General features: G+C 37.4%; 1 pseudogene; it reads left to right on the top strand.

The window, feature by feature from the left end:
- Positions 1 to 858: 858 nt before the first annotated feature.
- Positions 859 to 22815, top strand: LOC107001408 (annotated as a pseudogene).
- Positions 22816 to 23692: the final 877 nt, after the last annotated feature.

Raw genomic sequence — 23692 nt, 5'->3', positions numbered from 1 at the left:
GTCTTCCAGGCCAAGGGTCCGCTCAAGGTCAACAATGGTCATTGAGTGTCGGCCACATCTAGGGTGTAGGCTCAGGGCATAACAAACTTGGTATGAGATCACAAAGTTCAAGAGTCCTAGGGAGTCTATGAAGCTGTGTTTATACAGTCCTAGTTATCAATGTGAAATGCACCAGATCTATAATTAGGATGCTGCAACATTCAGGAATTCCTCACTTATTTCATATTCCTTTTTATGCATTAGAGTTTATCTCTAATTTGTGCTTGCGTGTGTTTCAGATAACCATGCCTCCACAAAGAGAAGCAAGAGGTCATCCAGCTAGGTTGAATGTAGAGGAACCAGAGTTGCCAATGCACATGAAGTGAAACCACAAGGGGAAGTTACCAACCTGAGTTCCGTGAGGCGATTACGATGTTAAGCCAAGCAGTGACTAACCAAGTCGGGCAACAATGAGGAGCTCGACTATAAGAGGCTTCCACTTTGAGGATTTGTGAATTCTTGAGAATGAATCCTCGCAGTTACACCGGTTCGAGCACTACTGAGGATCTGAAGAATTTCGTTGAGGAGTTCTAGATGGTTTTTTATGTGATGCATGTCATTAATACTGAAGAGTTGAGATAGTTGCATGCCAACTAAAAAATTTGGCTAGGACTTAGATCGATTAGTTGAAGGAGGGCAGAGATGAGGATGCACCACATCCGAGCTGGGCTTGTTTTGAAGAGGCTTTCTTGGGATGTTTCTTTCCCCGAGAATTGAAAGAGGCTAAGGTACGAGAGTTCCTTACACTGAAATAGGACTCTTTGAGTGTGCATAAGTATGTGTTGAAGTTCACCTATCTGTCCCGCTATGCTCATTAAAATGGTTAAGGATATGAGAAACAGAATGTGCTTGTTTGTCGATGGCTTGGGTCGTGCATCAATCAAAGAGGGAAGGGATTCAATGCTGATAGGAGACATGGACATATCGAGGTTGATGGCTTATGTGCATCAGTTCGAAGAGAAAAAGCTGAGGGATAGAGAAAAGTATAGAAGCAAGTAAGCTAAGATTGGGAATGAATCTGGGCAACAAAAAGGTGGTATGAATCATCCAGATTTTCAGGAAAAAAAAAGGGCCAGCACCATCATCTTCTAGTGCTCCTTTACACAAAGGTAAACATCATGGACAGAATTCGTAGAACTTCAGAGCTAGACCAACATAGTATGAAGGAAGTGTGGCACAGAGAGTTAATTGGGCTCCTGCATGTGCTAAGTGTGATAGAACCCACCCAAGTAAATGTCTTGATGTCCAGACAAGTTACTTAAAGTGTGGTCAAGAGGGTGACTTCATGAGAGAGTGACCTAATAACAATAGAGTAGTGTAAATCCAAGCCCAATCTTCATCAGTTGCTCCACAAAAAAGGGCTGCACCTAGAGGAGCCATTTCTGGTACTGGTGGGAGGGAAAACCGCCTCTATGCAATGACTACCCGCCAAGAGCAAGAGAACTCTCCAGATGTTTTCACTGGTATGATCAAAGTCTTTACTTTTGATGTTTATGCTTTGCTAGACCCAGGATCAAGTTTGTCTTTTGTAACTCCTTATGTTGCAAATAAGTTTTAAATTCTTCATGAGAAACTTTGTGAACCCTTATGTGTTTCTACACCTATTGGGGAGTCTATTCTAGCGGAAAGAGTCTATCGTGATTGTTCTATTTTTGTCAATCACAAGAAAGCCATGGATGACCTACTGGAGTTAGACATGGTAGAGTATGATGTAATTCTAGATATGTATTGGCTTCATGCATGTTATACATCAATAAACTGTATCATTTGAGTTGTCAAGTTTCATATTCCTAATGACCCAATTAGAAAGTGGAGTAGTAGTTCAGCAGTGTCTAAGGGTTGTTTCATTTCGTGCTTTAAGGAGAGAAAGTTAGTTTCAAAGGGATGTATCTATAACTTAGCCCAAGTTAATGACTCAAGTGCTGAGGTACCTTACCTTCAATCAGTTTCTATGGTAAAAGAGTTTCCAAAAGTTTTTCCAGATTATCTACTCGGAGTCCCTCTAAAGAGAAATAGACTTCGGCATATACATCATTCCAAATACTCATCCTATATTTATTCCACAATATAGAATGGCACTAACAGAGTTGAAAGAATAGTTGAAGATCTGTTAGATAAGGGTTTCATTCGACCAATTGTCTCACCTTAGGCGCTCTGGTCTAGTTTGTAAGAAAGAACGATGGTTCCATTAGGATGTGTATAGATTACCACCAATTAAAAAAATTACCATCAAAAGTAAATATCCTCTTCCAAGTATTGATGATCTCTTCGACCAGCTCCAGGGTGCCACCAATTTCTCAAAAATTGATCTCAGATCTGGCTACCATCAGTTGAAAGTTAAGAAACACGATATTTTGAAGACAACTTTTAGAACCAGATATTGGCATTATGAGTTTTTGGTCATGTCATTTGGTTTAACTAATGAACCAACAACGTTCATGAACTTTATAAATAGAGGCTTCAAACCTTGGATATGTTTGTTATCGTCTTCATTGATGATATACTAATCTATTCAAGGAATGAAGGAGATCATGTTAGTCACATAAGCACAGTCCTTCATACTATGAAAGATAAAGAATTATAGGTAAAGTTCTCAAAGTTTGAGTTTTTGCTTTACGTCTCTGGCATTATAATTTCTGGTGATGGGATTGGAGTTGATACCCAAAAGAAAGAAGCAGTTCAGAGTTGGCCTAGACCCACATCTCCAGCTAATATTAGGAGTTTCTTGGGTTTGGCTTATAGGAGGTTTGTTGAGGGGTTTTCCTCTATTTCGTCTCCATTGACCAAGTTGACTTAGAAGACGATTAAGTTTCAATAGTATGAAGGTTGTGAGAAAATCTTTCAGGAGTTGAAGAAGAGGTTGACTACTATCCCAGTCTTGACCTTACTAGAAGGTACTCAAGGTTTTTTGGTGTATTGTAATTCATCTAAAGTTGGGTTGGGATATGTCTTAATGCAGAATGACAAAGTTATAGCTTATGCCTCTAGACAGTTGAAGCCTCATGATAAGAACTACCCAACCCATGACTTAGGGTTGACTGTTGTAGTATTCTCCTTGAAGATATGGAGTCACTACTTGTATGGCGTTCATGTTGATATATTCACTGATCAGAAGATCCTACAATATGTGTTCACCAATAAAGACCTCAATCTCAGACTGAGGAGGTGGTTATAATTACTCAAGGATAATTACATGAGTATTCTTTAACACCCAGTAAGGTTAATGTGGTTGTTGATGCTTTAAGCAGGTTATCCATGGGGAGTACCGTCATGTTGAGTAAGAAAAGATGGAGTTACCCGAAGATGTACACAAACTTGCACGCCTTGGAGTCAGACTTATGTATTCTACAGAAGGAGGGATAGTGGTGACAAAAAGGGCTGAGTCATCACTAGTGTTAGAGGTGAAAAAACAAGACCAAGACCACATTTTGCTTGATTTAAAGACGAATGTTCATAAGCAAAAAGTATTAGCTTTTTAACAAGGGGGAGATGGTGTGCTGAAGTACCAAGGTAGATTATGTGTGCCTAGGATGGATAAATCCAAAAAATGATCATGGAGGAAGCTCATAGCTCTAGATATTCCATTCATCCGGGTTCTAAAAAGATGTACCACGATTTGAGAGAGGTATGTTGGTGGGAAGGTATGAAGAATGACATTGTTGAGTTTGTCCGTATTGTCAGCAAGTGAAAGTAGAACAATAAAGGCCTAGAGGGTTGGCTGAGAATAGAGAACTTCCGGAATGGAAGTGGGAGATGATTGATATGAACTTCATCACAGACTTGCCAAGGTTTCGCAGGCAACATGATTCAATTTGGGTGATTGTCGATAGAATGACAAAATTAGCTCACTTTTTGCCGATTAAGACCACTAATTCGACAGAGGATTATGCAATGTTATACATTATGAAGGTGGTGAGATTTCATGGAGTCCTACTTTCAATCATTTTAGATAGAGGTGCACAATTTACTGCCCAATTCTTGAGGTCTTTTCAGAAAGGTTTGGGTTCAAAGGTGAAATTAAGCACTGCTTTTCATCCTTAGACCGATGGGCAAGCGGAGCGTACTATCCAGACTTATGTTGAGGGCTTGTGTGATTGATTTCAAGTGGAATTGGGATGATCACCTACCTTTCATTAAGTTGTTTTACAACAACAACTACCACTCGAGCATCCAAATGGTTCCACATGATGGTCTTTATGGGAGAAGATGCAGATCTCCTATTGGGTGGTTCGAAGTTGGTGAAGCAGGCTTGATAGGTCCAGATCTAGTTCACCAAGCCACGGAGAAGGTTGATTGATTCAAGAGAGGTTGAAAATGGCACAGAGTCGTTAAAAGTCCTACACAGATGTTAGGAGAAGGTCGTTGGAGTTTGAAGTGGATGATTGTGTATACTTGAAGGTTTTAACCATGAAGGATGTTATGAGGTTTGGTAAGAAGGGGAAACTTAGTCCCCGGTATATTGGACCGTATAGCATTGCCAAAATAATTGTCAATGTAGCTTATGAGTTAGAGCTACCATAAGAGTTAGCAGCGGTTCATCCGGTATTTCATATACCCATATTAAAGTAGTGCATGGGTGATCATTCATTGATAGTACCAACTGAAAATGTTGGGATTATGGATAGTTTATCCTATGAGGATATTCTGGATCAGATTTTAGATCGCCACGTTCACAAGTTGAGAACAAAGGAGGTTGCATCAATTTGTTGAAGAAGCAATTTGGGAAGCTAAAGAGGATAAGAGGAAGATATATCAACATCTCTTTGAATCCAGAGAGAATGCAGATCAAGGTACTACTTCTCTTCTTGGTACTTTATAAACTATGAGTAAGCATGTGGTTACTTGTTTTTATTTGTTGAAGTGTTGAACTTGACAATACTATCCTTAACTTAGCGAAAGAAATCCCATTTGATGATGAATGTTCCTAAGGGGGAGATTTTGTAACATCTCACAATTATAAATAGCTAGGAATAAGCTAAGAAACTAAAAATATTCATTTTGGAAAGAAAAGGAAAAATCTAGAAAATTGCCTAAGTTAAGAACGTGAGTTTTGGTCATTTTCAAATGGTCATAACTTCTACATCAAGATTAGTTAGAGTCATTTAATGACATATTTGGAAATACCTTGGAGAGATCTTTCCAACGCCACCGAGTTTGCGCATTTTCGATATCGTATGAGGAAGATATGCCTATCGGAAGTTGGATTGTCGAAGTAAACAAAGTCCTAATCAAAATTTAAGGAAGGGCAAACTAGTATTTTTACCAATTAATTTCCTATTTAGTTTTAGCGGTTTATTGGGGGTAAAAACAAGTTTTAATTCAAATTAAAAAATTAAACTTTACGCTTAGGGCTTGTACAAGAGAGAAAAGAAGAAGGAAAGAGAGAAAAGTCAAGAATTCGCCAAGAAAACAAAGGGTTGAGAGTGGAATTCGTCGGGGTGATCCCTATCAAGGTATGTGAGATGTTTTAATGTTGGGTTAGTTCACCCACACACCAACTTGTTTTAATTCAGCTATTTTGAGTAGGTTGAATGATAAAAAGTGAAGTTCATGAAGAACATTATTGAATTCTTGTTGGTTGAGTTGTTGCATGCCTACTGTTGATTTGATTCGTATTTTCGGGGATTTTTTAGAGTGAAATCTATTGGGTATTGAGGGTACTAATGATCCTAAGTTTTGGGGGCAATAACCATGGAACTTTAGAGTGTTTAGAGATGATAAACGGAAGAGAAAAGTCGAAACGCCTATCCATAGGGCCCTGTGCGATGTGTATCCCATATCCCCACAGGAAAATATCTGTCCGTAGGGAATTGGGGCAATGTTCACACAACGCTTTGTTATGTATAAGTATAGGTATTTCCTCTCATTTAAAACGACGAAAATTTTGAACTTCATCTTATGCAAAATTAAATAGTTCTATACGTTGCTCTTGTAGAGTAGCTAACTGACAACATTAGTTTTGTATGAAGATAGTGGTGAATAAAATTTTTCTATCTGGAGATGATTTATTCCTGTAAATCTCGAGTACTAGAGGGGAATAATTTCTTTAAGAGGACACTGTGCATTCAGTGGACTCAATTTTTTCATGTAAATTTCATTCTGTTGTTACCTATCCTGATATATTTTGTTACAATCATTAATTAATGTCAATGTTATTATTATTTTTTAATACATGATTTAAACTTTTTTGTTTCTGTGTCTGCAAAGTAATGGATATGTTTTCCGACCGCGCAATTTTAATAGAAGTGCAGTCTCAAATTAAACTCCATCACTCTGGTATGCAGATTTTTAAAAAGCACCCAAACAAACTAAATAATTTTGTGTAATATTTTTCTCTTTCAAGTATATATGATAAGTTGAATTATTATCCAATATGATAATTTTTTCTTTTAATTTTCCATTTTAATACTTTCTTATGAAACGTTTAAATAGGGAACTTTAAAATGATATATGTAAACCAAAAGGTAGGATTGTACTTTCTAAGCATTCAATTAGAAAAATTGATTACTTTTTTCAGCCTTCTAAAATTTATTTATCCCTTCACCAACGATTATTTATTTATTAGAAAATTTAATATATTAGGTTGATGTTCATTTCATTCCCCCAAATATCTAACAGTAACACTTCTTGGAAGCAAAAGGATAAATTATAAAATTATTAATGTTCGTTACTACGCAATCTTGTAGGTAAGATTATATAGTATCTTAGTTTTAATGAATAATATATTTAAATTATTATTTTATAAATTCCATGATAAAAAATTCCCGCTCGATAATTTCACTTAGGTTGAAGTAAAGTTCTTTTCTTTTTATTTTTTGCTTCTTATTCCTGCTATTTTTTGCACAATTCATTAATGTTTTGATCATTTAAGATTTTTCATTTTCATTGAAATGTGTGATTTGAAGAGTGGAATTATGTAAAACAGAGAAAATTACAATTATTCGATTTCAAAATATTCAAACCGATCATTTGATTACCCCCCCCCCCGGCCTCCTCGGTAATCATGATATGCATCATTAAATAAATTTTCTATTTAGTCATACATAACCATTAATAAACATGATTACTAATACATCTAATCTAATATCTATTTTGTTTTGGTTTGACTTTCGTTTTAAAATTTTCAACTTTTTCATAGAGAAGCCACTATAAATACACACACAAAACCACCCATTATATTCATCCACCAAAGTCATGTTCTTTCTTTTGTTTTCTTAATTCCATGGAGTTTGTAGGTCAGGATCATGTTCTTTCTTTTGTTTTCTTAATTCCATGGAGTTTATAGGACATGGTTTTCAATATCAAAGTGAAATATCAAGTGATTTTATGATCCAAATTATTAAAATAGAAGAAAAATATAGTTGTGCTAGTGAAAACTTTAACAAATAAATGTTACATGTTTCTTCTAGTAATTAAATATATGTTTTCATCATCTCTACTGTCAAAATTATATTTTAATCACAAAGGTGATGGTCGTTGGGTTTCTACTTGGCTCCAATATTGTGGATTCCCTATTCTCCTTCTCCCTATTTACTTAGCTTTTTATCTCTTTAAATCAACTCATAGAAAACCATTTACAAATTTCACTCCAAAAAAAATCTTGTTACTTTCTATTATACTCCAGTCCTCGTCTTATTTCTTTGTTCATTTATGTTTTGATACATTGTTGCACAAGTAAAACGGAAGTTGAGAATGGCGAAAATAGTGATCATCAGGCAGATGTGCTTCTACAAGCATCCAACAACCTTATATGATTAATTCAAATTCAGTGGCTATGAGGCAAGATTCCCAGTATGTCGTAAATATATGTTTTGTTCAACTTACAAAAAGCTGGCATATCAACAACTCTAACGAGATGTAAAAATCCCAAAACTACAATCTCAAGTGTAATTTGTGTGTATTAGTAATTTAAAGGATCAATGGTTTCAAATAAATACTTATAAGACATTATTATTCTCAGTATAGAATCCTCCTGTTTTTACACCATGTAAGCCTCTTGATGACGATCAAATGATCTTCTAATCATCTTAGATGGATTGCTTTTTGAGTAAGAATAATATGACAAAGTTCTTCAATTTTTCAAGGATCTTTTTTATTAATTGTCTGCTAGATTTGTCCTCAAAAGACTATTAAAAAAATATTTTGTTCAACTTACAAAAAGCTGGCATAACAACAATTCTAACAGGAGTCAAAATCCCTAAGTACAAACTAAAGGGTTCCATGTAAAACAGAATGATCATCCTGTGATTCCAGATTCTGCTACGAGGCACATACAGAAGCCTGTGGAGCCTATCTAACATAAAATTTCTGCACATTTTGCTTGGGAGTACTCTTATATAATAAAGGCACAAAGAATTACAAATATTAAACCGTTTCGACATAGGCTTATGTAGCAAGTTAACTTAGTAGATACTATGCCGCTAGTACATAACGAGAAGATTATTGAAATTTCTCTAACAAAGCGATTGAATTTCACTCTTACAAGTAAACATTAACTATTAGGTTTAATACACTGACAATATAAAAGATTTTCACGCCATCAGTTCAATTTAATTGACTACCGATAGGTTATTACTCTTTTTCCTAATCATAGATTTGGCTTGCTATATTTCATTAGGCAAATGGATGTTATACTTACTTTTGAATTCAGGAGATGTTGATGAACTTTAATGAGCTCATCCTTGAGACTAATTCGGCAACACCAACAAGTTTGATATCAGTATGCTGGACCGAATACTCTGTTCAGTCTGAGGTGAATGCTAACAGAGTATGCTAGACCAAATACAACAGAGTTTGATGTTAGTATGCTGGACCAAATACTCTATTTGATGTCAGTATGCTGGACGAAATACTCTGTTTGATGTCAGTATGCTGGACCAAATACTCTGTTCGGTCTCCAATCTCGCAAGGTCGATTGACTTTGTCGGTTGTCTCCTAGACCTGTCCTTAAAAGACTATTCATTGAGTCACAATCATTCATGTAAAGCACAATAAAATCAGTCAAATGAGTAGGGAAGTTACTCGATATTCAATAACACTAATTAAGGAACAAATGAATAAAAATAATGGCCAGATATACATGTCTGTTAAGAGAAATCCGTCCAGACCCGTTTTATCCAGAAAGTTGTCTTTAGGAAAAAAATAACAACTTTACGGAAAATGTGTCTATTAGGAAAGTAACGTCTTTTCAGAAAGTAACGACTTTTCTAAAGAATAACGACTTTTCAGAACGTTACTATTACACGCAAATTAATTCTATTAACTAACTAATTAGGTAACACCTTGAATTAATTAATAAGAGATAAGATTAACAGGATTTATTTGATTTACAAGAATCAATTTAAATAAATTTTATCCAAAAAATTTATCAATCAATCACATCATTTGCCAAATCCAAATCCAAATCCAAATCCAAAGTCGAAGCCGAAGCCGAGCGAGCAACGACGACAGTGCGAGGGGGAACCTTCTTCTTCGATTTTTAAGAAGTAAATGAAGTGTTTGCCAATATAAGGATAACAATTTCTCTTTCTTTTGCCGAAATGGGAGAAATGCCTTTTCATTTGCACTTTGCAAATGACTTTTCATTTTCCCTCCAAATTAGTTCCCTCACTCTTCACATTCTCTCTTTTCTTTTCCCATTCACACTTTGCTAAACCCAACAATCCCACACATGAATGGGGAATGACTATTGATAAGAACATATGCATGAAAAACTAGTGTGTCTTGTAAGTAAGGGTTAATCACATTTGGATAAGGGATAATACATAAATGTGTCATTTAACTTGGCTTCAAATCACATTTATGCCCTTCAACTTTGGATTTGCACAATAGACACTTGAACTTGTATAAAGTTGAACAAATAGACACATATGTCCTGTATTTCATCCTACATGTCATTTTTTGTCCTACGTGGTGTCCTACATGTATTGTGCCATATAGGACTCACGTGTTTATTTATTTAAAAGTTAGATAGTTGAAGTGTCTGTTTGTGCATTATAAAAGTTGGAGTTCAAAGTTGAAATTTGAAGCCAAGTTTAGGGTCCAATATATGTATTATGCCTCTGGATAAGTAGGTTTCCTTTAAACTTTCCGTAGTGAACATATATCAGATATAGTTGGTCAGTCGGTAGATTTGATATCTTTGAACTGTAGAGATTTTGTGTATACCTAGACAACATAAGTCACACAATCAACCCCCTTGAACTATTCTTAGTTCTCATTGTTTTGTTCGTTTTAGCCATGAACACATCTCGAATAGTAAGTGCTTAGAGAATTGGCCTTACCGGATTCTCCTTGAAGCAGCTTACACTTCACACTCACCTAAGTGATTTCTAAATGTTTTATCTCGTAGATACACTATTTGATATACCCTGTGTCAAACTTAGAAACCATTAAAAAGTCCTTATGCCTTTATCCTAGTTAGTGAACATTCTCTCATCATGAGAATGGACCATAAAATAATTTTTTACACTATTGAATCGTCATCAATGAATTTGTTTCTCCTTGAACCTAGATCTTGGGATCTCCAGTCTTCTAGGTAGATTTCCCGCCAGAATGACTTGTTCTCGGTGATAGTTCCATTTCCGTCGATGATTTCTCAACTCCCTCTTTAGTTAGACCTTTTGTAAGTGGATCCGACACACTATATTTTGACTTCACATAATCAATTGTCATAGTTCCACTAGAGAGTAGTCGTCTCACAGAGTTATGTCTTCATCTTATGTGACGAGACTTGCCGTATATAGAACGCTTGAAGCCCTTACTATTGCAGCTTGACTATCATAATTTATGCGTATAGGGGCCATTAATTTGGGACAAAACGGAATATCTTGTAAGAAATTTCGGAGTCATTCACCTTCTTCACCTGCCCTGTCTAAGGTGATGATTTCAGACTCCATTGTAGAGCGAGCTACACATGTTCGTTTGGATGATTTCCAAGATATTGCTCCTCCACCAATAGTTAAAACATATCCACTTGTGGATTTTGTTTCATTTGACCCAGTAATCCAATTTGCATCACTATATCCTTCAAGAACTGCTGGATATTTGTTGTAATGCAAAACATAGTTTTGAGTGTCATCTAAGTATCCCAAAATTCTCTTCATTGCCAACCAATGTTTTTGATTGGGATTACTTGTGTATCAACTCAGTTTACTAATAGCTCAAGCTATGTCTGTTCATGTACAATTCATGACATACATCAAACTTTCCAATACGCTGGCATAGTCATTTTGAGACTGACTTTCACCTTTATTCTTTGCAAGATGAAGGTTCACATTAATTGGAGTCTTTTCCCTTTTGAAATTTAAATATTTGAATTTTTCAAGTACCTTTTGAATATAATGAGTTTGATACAATGCTAGACCATTAGGAGTTTTGAGAATATTAATTCCCAATATCACATCAAAACTCCAAGATCTTTCATATCAAACTTATTAGCGAGCATACGCTTAGTAGCTTTTATATTGGCAATTTCCTTGCTCATTATCAACATGTCATCCACATATAGACATACAATGACTTTCTGATTCGGATTATCTTTAACGTAAACACATTTATCGCATTCATTGATCTTAAATCCATTTGACAACATGGTTTGATCAAACTTTGCATGTCACATAAAGTGGCTTAATAAGTTTACACACTTTCTTTTCTTTACCAAGAACTACAAAACACTCAGGCTGTTTCATGTAAGTTTCTTCTTCCAGCTTTCTATTTAAGAAGGCAATTTTCACATCTATTTGATGGATTTCAGGATCGTATACTACAGCTAGGGAAACTAACATTCGAATTGATGTAATCCTAGTCATTTTGCGAGTATGTGTCAAAATAATCAAGACCTTCTTTTTGTCTAAAGGGTTTCACAAGAAGTCTTGCTTTATATTTGTCAATAGTTCCATCATCTTTCATCTTCCTTTTAAAGATCCATTTTGAACCCAAGGGTTTGTTTCCTGGAGGAAGATCAACCAACTACCAAATATGATTGCTTAGGATTGATTCAATTTCACTATTGCCAGCCTCCTTCCGATAAATTGAGTCGCAAGACAACATTGCTTCCTTGAATGTTTGAAGCTCACTTTCAAGAAGGAATGTTAAAAAATCAAATCCAAATGAAGTATTTGTCCTTTGACGTTTACTACGCCTTGGAACCTCTTCATTGGTTTCATTATTTTTTGGTTCTTCTCGGGGTTGTTTAGGCCCCCCACTATATGACTCAAGTCTAGTTTTATACGGATAGATATGTTCAAAAAATTTAGCAATATGTAATTCCATTACTGTATTGTTATGAATATCCGAATGTTCGGACTTATGAACCAAAAATTGACATGTCTTACTGTTTGTGGCATATCCAATGAATACACAATTCACTGTCTTAGGCCCAGACACCCCACACTTTGAAATATTTCAAGTTGGATTTTCTACCTTTCCATTTATCATATCGAATAACATGTGTCTTTGAGTGAGGTACTCTATTGAATATTCGATTTGCTGTAAGGATCGCTTCCCCTCACAAGTTCTGTGGTAAACCTGAACTTATAAGTAATGCATTCAACATTTCTTTTAAAGTTCAGTTTTTCCTTTCTTCAACCCCATTAGATTGAGGACTGTACGGAGCAGTAGTTTGATGGATTATTCCATTTTCTAAACATATCTCTAAATGGAGATTCATATTCTCCGCCCCTATCACTTCTGATCATTTTGGTCTTTTTATCCAACTGATTTTCAATTTCAGCTTTATATTGGCTAAATGCATCTATTGCTTCATCCTTACCATTTAGCATATATACATAACAATATCTAGTGCAATCGTCAATAAAAGTTATGAAATACATTTTCCCACCACGTGATGGTGTTGACTTCATGTAACAAATATTTGTGTGGATCAGTTCTAAAGGATTTGAATTCCTTTCAACAAATTTATAGGGATGCTTAGCATACTTAGATTCAACGCAAATTTGACATTTTGATTTATTGCGCTCAAATTTTGGCAACACATTTAAGTTAATCAATTTGCGCAAGATTTTGTTATTAACATGTCCCAAACGTTCATTCCATAAACATTTAGACTCAAGAAAGTAAGAAGAAGCAGAGTCTTTATTCATATCAACTACAATTACATTGAGTTTGAAGAGGCCATCACTAAGGTAGCCTTTTCCTACATACATATCATTCTTACTTACTACTACTTTATTAGAAACAAATACACATTTGAATTCATTCTTAGTCTGATCTGGAATTGAAACTAAATTCTGTCTCAATTCTGGAACATACGAGACCTTGTTCAAAGTTACCACCTTGCATGATGTCATCTTTAATAGGACCTTGTCAGTTCCTTCCACCTTTGCAACAACGGAGTTTGCCATAAACAACTTCTCATCTGTAGGTGCTGGAGTATATGATAAAAATAATTATTTTTTGGCACAAACATGGCATGAGACACAAGAATCTATCCACTATTCTCTTGGATTTCCAATCAAGTTACATTCTGAAAGCATTGCACAGAGATCGTCCATTTCTCCTTTGGATTTAGCCAAGTTTTCTTGATCCTTCTTTTTCTTGTCCTTCTTAGGACCCCGACATTCAGTAGCCCTATGACCACGTTTACCACAATTGAAGCAGCTTCCATTGAATTTCTTCTTAGGAGGATCGCTTTTTGGACCAAATGCTTTCTTTCTTTTCTTTATTTTGTGGGATCTTCTTCAACAATATTTGCTACAAATATTGCTAAATTACCACGTGACTTCTTTTCTGCAGCCTTATTATCCTCTTCAATTCTCAACCTTACTATGAGATCTTCAACAGTTATCTCCTTGCGTTTATGTTTCAAGTAGTTTTTGAAGTCCTTCCACAACGGAGGTAACTTCTCAATAATAGCAGCCACTTGAAAGACATCATTCACAATCAATCCTACATTAAAGATTATGTGAGTATTAAGGAAAGACATAATATTGCTAACATATTCATTAATTAAATTTATACCTTCAACAAGGAGGTCATGGATTATGACCTGCAGTTCTTGAACTTGGGTGACGACGGTCTTACTGTCTATCATCTTATAGTCAGTCCAGAAACTTTTTCACAATAAACTTTTTCATTCCGGCTTCCTCTGTTTTGTACTTCTTTTCAAAAGCATCCCATAGTTCTTTTGAGGTTTTGACACTGTTGTACACATTGTACAGATCATTTTAGAGTTCACTAAGAATATAGTTTTTACACAAAAAATCTGAGTGTGTCCATGCTTCTGTTACCAAGAATCGTCATTCAGGCGGAGTATCATCCGAAATAGCAAGAACATTCTCATTAATGAACCTCTGCAGACTCACCGTAGTGAGATAGAAGAACACTTCTGCTGCCAACTTTGAAGTCGACTCCAGAAAACTTTGCAGGTTTCTCAGCCGGTGCTAAGGCAGCAGTTGAACGATTCCGTGCAAACGATGTTGTTGCAGCACTTACTGTTGCAGCACTCACTGTTCAAGCATTCACTTGACTTGAATTAGTCTTTTTTTTCCTATCACAAATGGCAGATAATTTTAGTACTTGAAATTCTAACGGTAAAGAAAAAATCTTTACACTGATTGTTTTTGATTTGACGATAAAGTTTTTATATTCTTTTAATCGTTAATCAAATGAATTTTAAAAATTCAAATAGAGGAAAAGACCATAAAGATTTTAATATCCAGAAACCTCAAATACAAAAACTTATTAAATTTCTTAAGCTTGCTACCAACCTGTACTTATAAGGTTAGAAAAACAGAAACAGAAATAAGATAAAGTAGATAGAAAACAAAATAATCCGAGTCCATAGAAACTATTGTGTCTCCTTAAGAAATTTAATGCCCTTACTGTACCCGAGGTTATGGATTAATTTCTCCCAAGATAAAATGGATTAATCCTATTAAAGAAATAGCGGTACCTCAAATTTCTTTAACTTAAGCGAACTTAAGAACAGCAACAAGTCACACAGACTCAATCGATCGACACTTTGATTTTGAGAGAGAATATATGCAAAGAAAAAAAAAATTCAGTATTTGAAAAAACGAAAAATGACTTCCTTTTATAGTCATTTTTAGCAATAAATGTGTCTGTTTAGAAAAATCTTTTAAGACCCGTTTTATCCAGAAAGTTGTGTCTTTTGAAAAAAATAATAACTTTTTGGAAAATGTGTATGTGGTAAAGTAACGACTTCTCAAAAAGAATAATGACTTTTCAAAAGATTACCGTTATACGCGAGTTAATTCTGTTAATTAACTAATTAACTAACGTCCTGAATTAATTTATAAGAGATAAGATTAGTAAATAAATTTTTTCCAAAAAATTTATCAATCAATCACATCATTTGCCAAATCCAAATCCAAATCAAAATCAAAAGCCAAGGCCGAGCGAGCGACGACAACGACGCGAGGGCGCACCTTCTTCTTAGCACTTTAAGAAGTAAAAGAAGTGTTTCCCAATATCTGGACAAAAATTTTCCCTTCTTTTGCTGATAATATGGGATAAATGACTTTTCATTTTCACTTTGCAAATGACTTTTCATTTTCCCTCCAAATTGGTTCCCTCACTTTTAATATTCTCTCTTTTCTTTTCCCGTTCACACTTTGCTAAAACCAACATGGTTAAGTAGAGGAAACGAGACTCGGAAACAAATGTATTGTATCTATTAGGTTTTTTACGCATTAGGACAGTAGTTACATTGCCTGCTGCAGTTTCCTATATAGAATACCAATATATTTGAGTTTATAACCTTTTCCAAGTGTACATTTCAACTATATTTGCTGAGAGAAATTTCTACACTCATTCTAGTTTTCCACCTTTATCTTGTTAGGGTGGCTGGTGGGGAGATTATTCAAGAAATAATAAGGTTAATTGATTTCACAAATTTTCTATTTAATATTAAGTCATTACCGGTAGTACTAGAGGTCTTCTGAAACGCATCAGAAGAAAAAACATACGACTCGTAGCATCATTACCACTAAAACCATTTTCTGCATCTGCTACTCAGGATGAGACATGCACCCAAGGAGTTGAAACAAGTAAGATTTTTTCAATTATGTATGTTTTGCACATTTGTTATGTTTTCAATTTTTTCATAAACTCTTATTTTCCTTTCAGTGAGTCCAGCAGCTAAAAGAAAGGGACTAGAAAAAAGATCTGGATCTTTGAGCTCATCTTTAGGATTTTCTGAATCTGAGGTGGGATCTTATAACAAGAGTGATGTTTGTTCTAATCAACATATGCAAACTCCTTCTAAAAGAGCAAAATCGAGTTCTACCTTCTCCTCTAGTCAAGAAATGCAAAAAATGAAAAGAATTGTTCTTGATAAAGACGATATGCAGACCAATGTTTCATTGTCTCCATCTATTGATCAAGTTATGAAGCACTGTCAAACAACTGAAAAAGGTATGATATCTTAAATTCATATATATTACATTTCAGAATTAATTTTAATTGCTATCGTTTTTACTAATTATGCAATGTAGATTCATCTAATCCAACAAAGGTAAAAGAAGTTTGAGGAAGCAACAAGTGCAAAGAAGTTGCTTCACTTGAAATTGGACAAAATTTGAAAGTGACCTTTTACAATAATCAAACGGTTGGAAAAAATAGCAATCTATTTTCGAGGCATTTGGAAAAAACTGTTTGTGATTGTAATATTTGTCCCTAATAACAAATAGTATTAAATAATATTAGTATTTACTGTGTACTAATCCTAGTCCTATTAGGATTAGTACTCCTTAATCCTAGTCCCATTAGGATTAGTACTCCTTCCTATATCTCCTATATATATCTCCCATGTATTCCCTCATTAGGTTAACACTTCAATACAATCAATATTCCTTCATGGTATCAAGAGCCAGAAAACCTAGATCTTCTTTTCTCTAGGTTTATTTTCTCTCTTTAGGGCACCGATCGTTCCCTCTCTTCTCTTGGGCGGCGGCAGCCATGACAACCGAGGTGGATCCTCTCGATTCACTTCCTTCTGGTGTTAAACACCTTCTAAGGCATGACCTGATTCCCGAAAAATTATCAGACATAAATTACCCTACATGGAAAATCACCGTTCTTACAGCCCTTGAGGCCAATTGCCTTCTCAAATACGTCGATGGAAGCACAGAACCGCCGCCGGCAGTCATCACCTCCACGGACAAATCAGAAAAAATCAATCCAGCCCATGCCGCCTGGAAAGCCGTGGATGGCCAGATCCGATCATGTTTGATTGCGGTCATCTCTCCCACGGTTCAGAAACACGTCCGATCCTACACAACTGCTTCAGCCCTGTGGACGGCCCTCGCAACACGCTATGCATCATTTTCCCACTCTCATATTTTTCAATTGCGTGATCGTCTCCACAGAATTACCAAAGGCACGAAAACAATAGCAGAGTATTTAGACGAGGTCTCCACCATCATCACAGCCCTCGACACCGTGAACGAAATCATTCCCGAAAAAGATCTCGTCATGTGCGTCGTTCGGGGGCTCCCATCAGCTTACTCCTCCATTAAACAGGCGGTTCGCATCAGTCCAACGCCCGTTGACCTGGCTACTCTCTCCTCGTGGCTAAAAAGTGAAGAAATCAACGTGGATCTGGAGAGCAAACTTCTTCTCCGAGAAGCCGCTGTTATGGAGCCGGCCACCGCCCTCACCGCAAGCCAGAACTATCGCGGGGGGCGTGGTGGCGGCCGGCAGGGGAGCCGCGGCGGCTACGGCAGAAACAGCGGAGGCCGCGGGCGCGGCGGTCGGCAGGGCAGTCGTCCGCCGTACGACGGTCAGCAGCACGGCAGCAACAACAGCCTGCACTCCTTCGGCAGCGGCGGGCAGTCATCTTCCAGCGGCGGGCAGGGCACTTACGAGCGGGATCGTCCAACTTGTCAAATCTGTCAGAAAACAGGACACACCGCTGCTCGTTGCTGGTTTCGGTATGAGGAGAGCCGAAATAGTGATAACCGTGCCAATTATGCATCTCAAGCCGGCCCTTCCTCTGAATGGCTGTTGGATACTGGGGCCAACATGCACGTTACTTCTGATCTATCCAAGCTTAACGCTCCAAATCCATATCATGGCTCCAATGGTATTACTGTTGGCAACGGTGAGTCCCTTAATATTTCTCACACTGGCACGGGTACCATTAAAACCCCCACCGCTATCTTTCACCTAGGTAACCTTACCCACGTCCCTTCTATTAAATCCAATCTCCTTTCAGTTCACCAATTCACAAAAGACAATAATTGCTCACTCTTGTTCACCTCTAATGATTTTCAGATCCTAGACAATACTACCAAGAGGGTGATTTTTCAGGGCCCCTGTGAGCATGGTCTGTACGTTCTTCCTGGCACAAGTTCGTCTGCCCACCCAGTTTCAGAAAGCGTTCCTGTGGCTCCGGTGGCTCTTTCGGCTGATGGCCACAGTCTGTTGTGGCACAGTCGTCTGGGTCACCCGTCTACTCAAATAATAAATTCTTTAATGTCTCAATTAGGTTTTTCTTCCATTCATGTAAACAATTGTGACTCCTGTTCAATTGCTAAATCTCATAAATTACCTTTTACTTTATCTGAGAAGCGTACAACTGCACCTTTTCAACTTATTCATTCTGACCTATGGGGTCCTACTGCTGTTCCTTCATTTGCTGGTTTTCGCTATTATATTTGTTTTGTGGATGATTTTACAAAATACACTTGGTTGTACCCACTAAAACACAAATCACAGGCATACACCACCTTTGTCACTTTTGAAAAAATGGTCAAAACACAATTCAATTCTCATGTTAAACTTTTTCGAAGTGACAATGGAAAGGAATATGTCAATAACATCTTTGGCCAGTTTCTGCAATCCCTGGGAATTATACATCAAACCTCCTGTCCATACACTCCCGAACAGAATGGGGTGGCTGAGCGTAAGCATCGCCATCTCATTGAAACGGTGGTTACTCTTCTACATCAATCTCATCTCCCTGTCTCCTTTTGGGTAGAAGCTCTAGCCACCGCAAACTACCTCATTAACAGAATGCCCAGTCACACTCTCTCCAACAAATCACCCTATCAACTCCTTTACCAAGAACTTCCCAATTATACCAACCTCCGCGTCTTTGGGTGTCTTGCCTACCCTTGGCTACGCCCTCATATTACTCACAAATTACAACCCCGATCCCGTCCTTGTATTTTTTTGGGCTATCATCCTACCTCCAAGGGTTATCGCTGTCTTGACCCACAAACTCATAAAGTCTACATATCTCGTCATGTCAAATTTGTCGAAAATGAGTTTCCCTACGAGTCTATTTCCTCCTCCACAAATACATCATTCATTGGCGTCCTTCCCCTTTTTCCAACATACTCACAGGGTCCCTCACCACCTTCCCCCACACCTCCACCCACTACCCAACCACCCCTCATCACCCCTTCGACCGTCACCCACAATACACCCGCAACCACCACCCACACTCACAACCAACCCGAACCACCCCATACCCACAACATCTCCAGCCCGATCCGTTTTGGGTCCTTCCCGGCCACCCCCGAATCACCACCGCCCGTGCCACCCCCCAATACTCATCCCATGTTAACCCGTGGCAAAGCCGGTATCTTTAAACCCAAAACCTTTCAGGCTACCATACTACCAAATACACCCCTTCCCGATAGTGAACCAACAACCTACTCTGTTGCCTCAAAAAATGCTTATTGGCGTCATGCTATGGATGACGAGTTTAAGGCTTTGACTGATCAGAAAACTTGGGTTCTTGTACCTAAGCCCCATGGGCGGCACCCAGTGGGCTGTAAATGGGTGTACAAAATTAAACACAATGCGGATGGCAGTATTTCCAGGTACTAGGCTCGTTTGGTTGCTAAAGGCTACAATCAGGAGTATGGGCTTGATTACTCCGAGACATTCAGTCCTGTTATTCGGCAGGAAACCATTCGCCTGGTACTGTCACTCGCCGTGCGCAACAATTGGCTCATCAATCAGTTGGATGTTTCCAATGCTTTTCTTCATGGCATGCTTGATGAAACTATCTACATGACGCAACCACCGGGCTATGTTGATCCCCGCTTCCCTCAACATGTTTGCAAACTCCAGAAGTCTCTGTATGGGCTCAAGCAAGCCCCCCGTGCTTGGTACACACGTCTGAAAACGTTCCTCCAGGGACTCGGCTTCACGTGTTGCGTACACGACACGAGTCTGTTTACTCGACATTCAGCACACGGTACAGTCATTCTTCTTGTCTATGTAGATGATATCATTATTACAGGCTCTACTGCAGCTCTCATTCAGGATGTCACTCGAGCTATGCATACTACCTTCAAAATGAAGGACCTTGGCCCGTTACATTATTTTCTGGGAATGGAGGTTTCTCGGACAGGCAGCGGCTTGTTTCTTCATCAGTCAAAATATGCTCGAGATCTGTTGCAGAAAGCTGGACTGGAAAAATGCACCAGTCAACCAACACCGATGGCAGTCTCTTCGTCTACGAATGGAGCCGACACCCCCTTTGCCGATATCACCCACTTCCGCAGCCTCATTGGGGCTCTACAGTATCTGGCCATTACCCGTCCTGACATCCAGTTTGCTGTCAACCGAGTTGCTCAGCGCATGCATCAACCAAGTGAACATGATTACCATTGTCTAAAACGCATTCTCAGGTACATTTTTGGCACTCTTGGTCGTGGTTTACTCATTCGACCCGGGGACTTGGAGCTTCGGGGTTTCTCAGATTCAGATTGGGCGAATGATAAAAATGACAGAAAATCTACATCGGGGTTTCTCGTTTTTTTGGGGCCGAACCTGATCTCCTGGTGTACAAAAAAACAACCCAAGGTCTCTCGGTCCTCGACTGAAGCTGAATACCGCGCCCTTGCTCTTCTTGCTGCTGAGACCATGTGGGTCACATATATTCTTCGCGAACTCCGCGCCACTCACACTGTTCCTGCTCTCTATTGTGACAACAAATCAACCATCTGTGTGGCCAAGAATTCCGTCCTACACACCAGAATGAAGCATGTTGATACCGATTGTCTCTTTGTTCGCGATGAAGTTCAGGCCGGCACCATGACTGTGCAGTATGTACCCACTGAAGAACAACCGGCTGATATTCTCACCAAGCCTCTCCCGAGCCGACCGCACGATTACCTCAGTTCCAAGCTTCCGTTCGCTTCCGCTCAGCTCAGCTTGAGGGGGGATAATAACAGATAGTATTAAATAAATAGTATTAAATAATATTAGTATTTACTGTGTACTAATCCTAGTCCTATTAGAATTAGTACTCCTTAATCCTAGTCCTATTAGGATTAGTACTCCTTCCTATATCTCCTATATATATCTCCCATGTATTCCCTTATTAGGTTAACACTTCAATACAATCAATATTCCTTCAGTTCCTTAGGAGTATCATCGTGGCATGATATTAAGCAAGAAAAGTTGAATCATATGTGGGCAGCCATTGAGGTAATAAATATACACACTATTCATATTATTTAGTGCTACCTGTGACATGTGTTATTCTCCATATAGATAATATTTCTTATTTTAGAAGTCTATCTACAGTAGCTAGTATCGATAATAGATTGTAATAGATAAAGAATCTATAATCAAGTAGCTTAGAGTGTTTCTATAATTTGGGGAAAAAATCTTCATAAGCAGAGATCAAGCTTGGAGATAATAACTCAACTCATGTTTCAATTGTTGTAGCATAAATTTGAGAGTGTTGATATGAACGATCATCGTGATCATATCTTGGGATGGATGAATGAGTTATGGAACAAATGGAGGGGACACTTGCTTGCAAAATATGTGAAGGACAAGCCAATCTAGCAGTCTGTTAGGAATGTCCAAGCGCGAGTAGACAAAAAAGAATGGGAATGGTTAGTAAAGGAGCATTTTTCTTCTGAAAGTTTCCAGGTCTGCCTACTGATTTAATAGGCTTCTTTGCTATTTCCTCCTTTTTGTAGTTTGTTTTCCCTACTTTGCTCGTGTACTGAACATTTTAGGAAACCACACCCGTTTTCTATGTTTATCCTGCTAGAATGAAATTATTTGTTGAAAAACTATAGGCAAGAAACTTATTGTTGAACAAATACAGGCAAGAAGCGGCAGGAATGCAACAAATTGAGCTTAGTTGAAGATGCTTCATCATATTGGTAGCAAACCTATTAGAGAGATTATCTATAAAAAGGTAATATCATAAAATTATTTTTTTCGAAATAGATTCTTATAAGGAGTATTATTTGACATGTTTGACTTTGATGTAAAGGGAGGGAAAGATGCCAATCCACCAAATCTGGCGACTATTTTCTTTGAGATTCGTAAGAAAGATAAAAAGCTTGTAAAACATGAAACAATTGAAAAACATGTGTGTATAGTAAATCTAATATATTAGTTACTTGAAATTGATTTGTTATGATAGAAAATGTTCTTTAATATATTTTGTAGGCTCAACTAGAAGAAATGGTTCTAGCAGATCCATCTCTACATATTATAGAGATTGTTGAAAAATGTTGTGGACCTCAAACTCGCAGCCATGCATTTGGGTTAGGGGGTGGAGTAAAAGCAAAAGACTTGAAAGGTGGAACTTCTTCTAAGGCTGAATTATTGGCTGCGCTACGTTCAACTCGAGAGGATACCAAATCGTTGAACGAAAAAAACGAATCCTTGAATGAGGAAAACAAATCTTTGAATGATCGCTTGTCTAACATAGAAGATAAAATGAATAAAATAATGAATATGAAAGAACTCTTCCTTGCTCAGCAATCACATGTCCCACCTACAACATCATCCGTTTCAATTGAATGACCGTTGCCTTTTCAGCTGAACAAGTTAGTAACACTATACCTGTCTTTTTTAATTTATTTTCTTTATAGCTTGTTACTGTAGAGTTGTGATTCATTTTTGAATATCTGCACTTCTCATCTTTCTTTAATTGTGATGGGCTCTGTTTATCATTTTCAGCATAACAGCAAATTTTATTTTTAAATTTTCAGCACTGTGGAAACACTGCTGCCAGCTTCTCGTGTTTATCATGTTTTGCCTGACTGTTGTTCATCCTTCTCGTCTCTTAAGATATCCTTTTTGCACTGCTGCAACGTATCATTTCTGCATATTTCTCTGTTTTATCATTTTCTTCAAACGGCACAAACCTTTTTTTTTAAAAAAATTCTGGTGGGTTGTAACATTGCTTCAAGCTTTTCTGTTTTACCCTGTTCTGTCTAATTGTAGTTCATCCGGCTTAACTTTTGTCCAGTGGATCTGTTTTGTTAATTCATGTTTGTTTGAATCTACTACCTTAAATGCTACTTATGCAAGCCCTATGTTGCCGTAACAACCCAAAAATGCTGAGATCCTCCAAAAGTATTGTATTCTTGGAGGGTTCGAGTAATACAATATGTATCCTTGTGTGTGGTCTTTGAATGTTAAAATAGGGATTAACTTCAAATCTAGTTTGGGATTTATATACGATCTTTGATTAGTATTGAGGTATTGTTGATTGGTATTAACATTAATTATTTCATTCCAGAAATACAAGTACCTTTCTTTTTAAGGTCATTGTTAGTTAGATATCGTCTTTGTTAGATTTGTTAATTATTGTGTATTGATGGTATGATCTTATAGCAGTTGTTAATACATCGTATCTCATTTTCTAATGTTCCTTAAATTTACTTTGATCTTTGTT

This window comes from Solanum pennellii, chromosome 10, assembly GCF_001406875.1.
Source record: "Solanum pennellii chromosome 10, SPENNV200".
Lineage (NCBI taxonomy): Eukaryota > Viridiplantae > Streptophyta > Magnoliopsida > Solanales > Solanaceae > Solanum > Solanum pennellii.
Note: the sequence above shows the minus strand (reverse complement) of the source record. Positions and strands in the feature narration are given on the sequence as shown.